The sequence below is a fragment of the Salvia miltiorrhiza genome, chromosome 3 (assembly GCF_028751815.1).
Source record: "Salvia miltiorrhiza cultivar Shanhuang (shh) chromosome 3, IMPLAD_Smil_shh, whole genome shotgun sequence".
Taxonomy (NCBI): domain Eukaryota; kingdom Viridiplantae; phylum Streptophyta; class Magnoliopsida; order Lamiales; family Lamiaceae; genus Salvia; species Salvia miltiorrhiza.
In genome coordinates, this window is record NC_080389.1 from 24,446,069 (window position 1) to 24,454,308 (window position 8,240).

At 40.2% G+C, this 8,240-nt stretch overlaps 1 long non-coding RNA gene across 1 annotated transcript; it reads left to right on the plus strand.

Moving 5' to 3' along the window:
• Positions 1–1,290: 1,290 nt before the first annotated feature.
• LOC131015694 (uncharacterized) lies at positions 1,291–4,181 on the plus strand. Its single transcript, XR_009098662.1, has 3 exons — positions 1,291–1,416; positions 3,356–3,417; positions 3,959–4,181. It is a non-coding gene; the product is annotated as an uncharacterized LOC131015694 (long non-coding RNA).
• The last annotated feature ends 4,059 nt before the right edge of the window (positions 4,182–8,240 follow it).

The window sequence follows — 8,240 nt, forward strand, 5'->3', positions numbered from 1 at the left end:
AAAGGCTATACCCAGGAACAGGCTATAGATTATGATGAAACTTTTTCGCCGGTTGCCATGCTTAAGTCTATCCGAATACTCCTTGCCATAGCAGCCCACATGAACCTTGAGATTTGGCAAATGGATGTCAAAACCGCTTTTCTAAACGGTTTCCTTGAAGAAGGATGTAACACCCCGTACTTTTCCTATGTTGTGAGATAGTGTCTTAACACTATTGAGAGAACTGAGATGTCGAGATGCGAGACTACTTTTTTGTTATGACCAAATAAGACAATTGTCTTTTAAATAGAGATACGAGTGACTAAACCGATGATAGAGTTAGAATGATGAGATTCGAGAAATGAGCTGAGATAGAAATGCTGATTGAATTGAGTTGAGATTTTAATTTTATTTCCGATTACCGGGAATAGATTTACCAGATCCCGAGTTATCAGAGATTGACTGACCTATTAAAGAAAATAGGAATAATGAGTCCGACATAGAGTCGAGGAAGAAAGCGTGAGAACCTTGATGAAAAGAGTCGGTCCGAGAGATGTCTAGTTTGTTTGTTTGCCGACTGCTTTAATGTGACATTATGTGAATTTACGTGACTGATTGATTATGTGATTTTCGTGATGTGTGTCATTGTGACCGAGTTATTATGATTTTTATTCGAGACCTTAGCATTTGGAATTTTGATTAAGTTTCCAAAGCAAGTATGATTTATTTTTATCGAGAAATCGAATGATGCCGGTTTATGAAAATTTTTCCGAGCATAATACTTTTAAATTATTTTTCTTCCTACGAAGAGGAATATTATAATTGAGTGAGTGCACTAATAATAGTGCTATAATTATTATTTTGGTCACATGAATAATTATACTATGGTATTTTATTAATAAGTGACATTTCCATAGTTATTGTGATTTTTATTTAATCACCCTTCTCACACTTTATTTTAATTTCTCTACCATATGTTATATGCCTTAAATGACTAAGTATAGAGATTGAGAGAGTAGAGATTGAGAGTATATTATGGAGAGTGTAGAGATTAGAGAGAGATTAGAGTGAGAGAGAGATCATCCATTAATTGCAAATATTCTCTAAGATTTGGAAATCTCCTTTAAAGATCACAAGATCAAATTCAATCTTGCAAAGCCAAACCTCTCTCTCCCTCACTACAATTTTCGGCCAACATCATCTCTCTCCCTCACACAATTTTCGCCCAACACACATACACTCATCTTCTCCATTTCTCAATTCCGCCATTTTCCTCCATTGATGGAAACCTTCGAAGCTTCCTAAAATATTACCAAACACTTCAAATCACTCTAATATCCTCCATAAACATATTCTATACACTTTTAATCAAGAGAATCCTTGAAGAAGAAGCTCCAAAGTAGAGTGAGAAAGTGAGAATTTTTGGTGAGAACTTGGGTAAGTGGCCATTTTTTTTAAATTCTTGATTGAAGGATGTTGTGTGAGTGTATTCTTGAAAGATGAAGCAAGAAAATCACCCCTCCCTATTTTCCTTAATTTTCGAAAAAAGTGGGTCTCCACCCCTTCTAAAATTTTTCTTTTTCTTTTCTTGTTTTGGGGTGAAAAATGAGAGTTATGTGATGTGTTTTGATGATTGAGGTATGTTGTGAAATATGTGCCTTGATATGTGAAAACTTCGATGGGAGTTAGTTTACCCAAAAATGGGAAATTTTGAGTCAATGAGTTAATAGATAAATTGATGATGTAAATGAGTTTATGAGATGTATATGATGATGATTGATGGAGTAATTTGAGCATATGATGTCCATTGGAGTTTTTGATGTGAGTTAGTTTACTAAAATTAGGGATATGTGTATATATGCCCTTATATGTAAATTGATGGTCTTGATGTGAGAATAATTGGTTAAAAGTGAAAGATCTATAAGTTGATTAAAGATTTGTATGTGTTTGTAAATTTCAAAGAGTTAGTTTAGTAAAAATTAGGACTTTCTAGTCTATGTGTTATTTAAGTGGTTTTGCTTGAGATGTATGTTTTTAAGCATGATAGTAGTGTTTTTGTGTTTTTGATTAAGTCTATTGTAGGCTAAATAAAATTTTGGCTTATTTTAGTTTGTATGAGTTTTGAGTTTTTATATGATGTGAGTTTGATGCTTTATAAAATGAGGTTTAATTGCTCTATGATCATTATGTGAACTTTATCCTTGTTTTGTTGAGAGTTTTATGTTGATATATGGATTTTCTATAAAATCTAGTTTATATGATAAAAAGAGAGTAAATATGTGAATAATGAGTTATATGATGTAAATGATCATATTTGAGTATTTGAGAAATTTCGAGCATGATATTAAAAAGGGATTTGTTAGATACGTTCGTTGAAATGTTTTCTATGAGATTTGAGTTGATGATGAAAGAAAAGAGTCGAGATTGTATATTACGAGTATTTTGATGTATTTGAATGTTTTTAAGTGCTTTAAGTGCTTAAAATGAGTTTTGATGAGTTTGCATGGTTTAAATGTTGAGTTGAGCATGTTTGTTTGTGTGTATGTTTCGGAGTCGTTTTTCACGACGCGCTGACTCACTGTTTTCGAGGGGTTCTTGATACCCAAACACCCTGAAAATTTTATGGTAAGTATATTTGAGAGTCTTAAGCATACCGGTAAAATTTCAAGTCATTTGGACTTCGTTTGCTATTTTTATAAAATGTAATACTAAAACTGCTACGTTCTGCCGAATTGTTCGGTGAGTAGCCAATAGAGTCATCGTTTCCAGTAGCTTTCCTTAGCATTCTGGAACCCAAATTTTTATGGTTGAGACCTGAGTGTCTTAGCTAAGTTACCACAAAATTTCAGACCGTTTTGACAACGTTTACTATTTTAAAAAAATCAAACTTTTCGATTGCTAAAAACTGCCAAATGTGGTAGACTGTAGTAAAACAGTCATATCTCCTAAAATACTTGGAGTTTTTGATCCTATTTTTTTTAAATGAAACTAGACTCAAAGAGGTTTCTTTTGGTATAAGTTACGACCCCAGGAGAGTTCTGTACAGAGTCTGGTGAGGTTTTAAAGTTGGGTCAGTGCAGAGTAAAGCTTGTTTTCGACTTGTCTATGTGTGTTTTTAATATGCTTAAGTGTTTATACTTGTTTATGTGCTTGTTTGCTATGAGTTTGAGTCGAGTTGAGAGTTAAGTCGAGAATTGGACGTGTGAATCCTTAGAAGCCAAGTATACCTAGGGATTGAGTTATAACGGGTAAATAGACGTTGAGTGAGTAGTTAAAGTAAAGAAGAGATTGGATGTAGAAATTAAGTTTCTGACTAAGGTTTGTTTTATCACATGAACCTTCGATGACGATGACGATGTGATGATGACATATGAAGGCCCGAGCGAGACGAAGAAGTAAGTTGCCTGATTTCTTTCCAGAATAAGCGAAGGACTTCAGGTGGGCAATATTTTGAGTATACATATATTATCCGAACTTTCTAAAATGATTTGATGATATAATGATGTTATGAGCTTATCAAATGATTTGAGATAAATGATGTTTGAGAACTGTTTGACTTGCCAATTTTTGATGTTGAGCTTGTATGTTACCCTCTACTGATGAGATGAGACGAATTCGGGTCCTGGGCAGTTGATAGCTATCCTGCCAGGACTAATGTGCACAGAGGTGACTGTGAGCCGTTGAGCGAATCGGCCGGTCACGGTACTTGAGAGGGAGGCCTACTTCTCAGTACCTTTGATGATGATGAGTTGTAGATGTGGTACATACATGTTGAGATCTTTGACTGCAGTCGTTTACTTATGATGTCATGATTATGAAAACTGCATGCACAGATCCTTTTACTCTAACTTTATTTCTGTGTATTGCTGAGATGTGGCAAGCTTCAAACTTATAGCTCTAAGAGCACCTTTCTTGTTTTTCGGCTTTTGCCCACTGAGTATTATATACTCATGCCCTGCATGTATTTCTAAATGTGCAGGCTAAGCTGGGAGTGAGATTGGACTGGTGCTGATGGGGGAGAGTTTCAAATGATGTAAATTAAATTACTATTTTGCCTCTATGATAATAGAGTCTTGATGTTTGAATTACTTAGTTTCTTTTGGGATCAAGCAATACACTCACGATTATGTGTCTTCATACATATAATCGGTTCGCCTTTTGCTGCGATACTCTGCAAATTATGCTTCCTTATGAAAAATGAACTATACCCGTTTTGTTTTTGTTCGTGAAATTCCTAATAATTAAAAAGTTATGACAGTGTTGACGATTTTACCCTTGGACTAATTTTATAAGTTTTTCCTTAACATGCTTATACGTGAGCTTCCGCATGATGTTCACCTAGTTCTTCTTATCTTTTATTCTTTAAAAATAGTCGTATCGATACTCGTACCCCACTATTACTAGTGTCGGGTTTTCGGGCTGCGACAGGGTGGTATCAGAGCAGGTCATCTGCTCTGAGTCTATTGCTTGACTAAGTTGAACCCTTGGTTGCTTCTACTCTTTTAAAAATTGAGTACTAGTCTAATTTGGATTCTTAGACTAATTTGAGAAAGTTAGTTTGAAACGAAACCCAACACCCCATCTCCTCCGGCTTAAACGAGGTAAGAAGTTGATGTTGTTTCTTGTTGCTTTCTTGTTTGAAAGTTGAGTTTGTTTCACTAATGAGTTATGAATTGTTTTGATGACGGAATTGTTTGAGAGGATGGAATCTGATATGAGGCGGTTGATGTGGAATATGAGGAGAAATGTTGAGGCTAGTATAGCTGATGCCCCACCATATCAAACGAGGACGAGTATGTTGTTGATTGAGATGTACCAAGTAAGTTTCGTATCCATTTTCTAATGAACGTGATATTTTACAGGATGCAGAGTCAAGAGGAGGCATCGATACAGAGACGATACAGCGAGGCGATGCGCCGATGGTTCAGGACCACTGGACTGCGAGAGGGCGATACTCTTGGGGAGTTTCTAGCATATTACCACAGACGATGGTTGGAGGCTAGTGCCCATGGGATAGATGAGGCTGAGGCTATTACTCACCTGATTCCACAGTTGCCACTCGGATGGCAAGACTGGGCGGCTTCGCTGGTGCCGCAGTATATCAGGAGGACTGAGTTTGGGCGGTTAGTGAGCGCCGATTTCCGTGGTTTCATCGCGACGTTGAGCCACCGCTATTTTGCTTTTGACGAGCCACCTCCACCGCCGTATGGACAGTTAGAGGGACCAGCCCAGGGAGGGGAGCTAGTTGTTGTGCCCCCACTTCCCGATGAGCCGTTTCCGATTGCACCTCCACCCCCGGTTGATCCGATGCCAGTTCTATCTGAGCCTGTTGTTTTCGAGCCGACTATCTTTGAGACATATTCTCCAGTGGTAGAGCATGACCAGTTTGCGTTTCTATCACTCATTCCTTTTCCCAGTGCCGAGTTACCGCCTTGGGATTGGACACCGGCGACGGCACCTTCGCCACTTCCACCTGTTGAGTCGGCACAGCCGATTGTTTCCACCGAGCCTGAGATGCAGTATGTCCCCTTCGATCCTTATCCGAGGGTTGCCCCGTTGCCTGAGCCTGGCACTTTGGCCTTTCAGACGTACATGCATTCGATTTTATACCCACCGTCCCGAGACGCCCAGGAGGGAAGTTCTCGGCCTATACTCCTTGACAGTGATGAGGAGGACCCAGATGAGGAGACTCCAAAGATGACGGTCGGATACGGACGGACTCAGCCGTTGCAGCGTCACACTACAGCCGATGGAGCCGAGACATGGGTACCTGTTTCCGAGGTGCCGGTTTTTGGACCGATGATGGACATTGACGTTGAGGACGAGCCGAGTGATGACAGCGTCTATCGACTGATTGACGAGTACGGGAGTCAGGAGGCAGAGCAGAACGAGGAGACGGAGCCGAGTGAAGATATGGATGATGACGAGGCGACGAGCAGGGTTGCAGGAGATGACGACTGGTGACCACGTGTACTTAGTAGACGCATATATATGTATGTATAGACGCATAGTTGATATATATATATATGTGTATATATATATAGGTAGAGAGGCATAGTATAGTGTGTATAGGTAGATAGCATATATCTATAGGTGCTTAGTACCTATGATGCTTGTATAGTTAGAGCATCATTTTAGTATTAGGACCGTTGTATATAGGATCCTACTTTTGTAAAAGACCTCGAGAGAGAGGCAATTTTCCCTATATATATACTGAGATGTTGATGATTAGTGAGTTTCACTTTCCTTATCAGAGCTTTGAGAATGATGATGCTGATGCATAGTGATAAATGAGAAATAGAGATTGATGAGAATAATGATCGATGATAGGCAAAAAAAAAATTGAGTACACGAGAATTTTGGGAGTTTTGAGTTTTTCAAACGAGATATAGAAGCGAAGTGAGAAAAAGAGAAATCGTTTGTTTGTTTTTTTTATGACGAACGGCTAGTTTCGAGGCCGATAGTTATATGTTTCTTTTTCCTGTTTAGTATGCCTCCGAGAAGAAGGGGGAACAGAAGGAACATAGATCGAGAAGAAGAGGAGGAAGAGGAGCAGAGAGATCCCACACCACCACCTCCCCCACAACATGAGAGAAGGGTAGAGGAACTATTTCTGCGACAAAATCCACCAACATTCAATGGATCAGGAGATCCCGCTGAAACCGAGGAGTGGATTCGAAGTATGGAGAGAATTTTTAGATTCCTTCGATGTAATGACGTTGAGCGACTCATGTGTATGTCATATCAACTTAAGGGATCCGCAGATTTCTGGTGGGAAGCGAAGCAGAAGACGATGAACGAGGAGCAGATAGCAGCTCTTACCTGGGAGCAGTTCAAAGAAGCTCTTTGTGAAAAATACGTACCCCGAAGCTATCGAAAGAAGAAAGAGATGGAGTTTGTAAATTTGAAGCAAGGGAGTAAGACGGTAGCTGAGTATGACCGACAATTTTGCGATTTGGCTCGATATGCTCCATATCGAGTGGATACAGATGAAAAGATGTCAGAACTGTTTTGCTCCGGATTAAAGCAAGAGATACGAGTCGTTTTAGCGAGTCAGAGTGCGCTAACTTACGCTGAGGCTTTAAACCGAGCGCTAGACATGGAACTGGCAATGCAGCCAGAGAGACCGAGTCAAGGCTCGATTCCACAATCAAACCCGAATGTTCAATCGGGAAATCATCCTTTTGCTGGACAAAGCCAAAAGGGCAAGAGAAAATGGGATGACCGAAGTCAAGGTCCCAAGAAGCCGTGGCAGAGTCAGAATGCGCCACCGCAATTTCAGAACAGAGATAAACGACCTTATGTTGGCCCAGCTGCCCCAGCAGCAGTTTTTCAAGGACCGCGAGGATTACTGCCTTGCCTGAAGTGCAATAAACTCCATTTGGGAGAGTGTAAAATGGAACAGAATACCTGTTACACCTGCGGAAAAGTTGGACACTACTCTAACCAATGTCCGAATCGTGGGAGCGGAGGACGACTGAACCAGTTTCGGCCGCAACTCAAAGCAATGGATGGAATCTTACCGCTACCTCCGCCACAACGACAACAGCAAGCCTATCGACCGAGACAGTCAAAAAGGCAACCACCAACCCCGCAGGCAACTCAACAGCATCACCAGAGGGTGTTTGCACTGGATCAGAAGGCACCAGAGAAGAATCAAAGAAATTTGACAGGTATAGGCGAGTTGAAAGGAGTGCCTATCGTAGTTTTGTTTGATACTGGAGCTTCGCATTCTTTTATCTCACATACTTGTGTCGATACCTTAGAATTGAAAGTAGAGCCTGCCCCACAATCTCTAAGAGTACTCACACCCATAGGCAAAACTACTACGGTTTCGCACGTGTGCCCTAACTTAGAATTTAAGTTAGAATCGATTAAGCTCGAGGCTAGAAACCTGAGATTGATGCCTATGTGGCATCTGGATATAATTTTGGGAATGGATTGGTTAGAGGAGAATCATGCGAAGATACAATGCAAGGAGAGACGGATATCTTTTCAGCCACCTGGCCAAGAACCTACTTCCTTCATTGGCATTGAGGGAAAATGGAAGAAGACGCCGATCATCTCGGCACTGCAAGCAAGAAAGCTCTTGCGAAGGAAGGATACAACCGCGTACGTTGTATATCTGAACCAGAGAGACGAGTCCAAGGCAAACGTTGATGATGTGCCGGTCGTGCGAGAGTTTAAAGACGTTTTTCCTGAAACTTTACCAGGATTACCCCCAGATCGACAACTCGAGTTTACGATCGACTTAGAGCCCG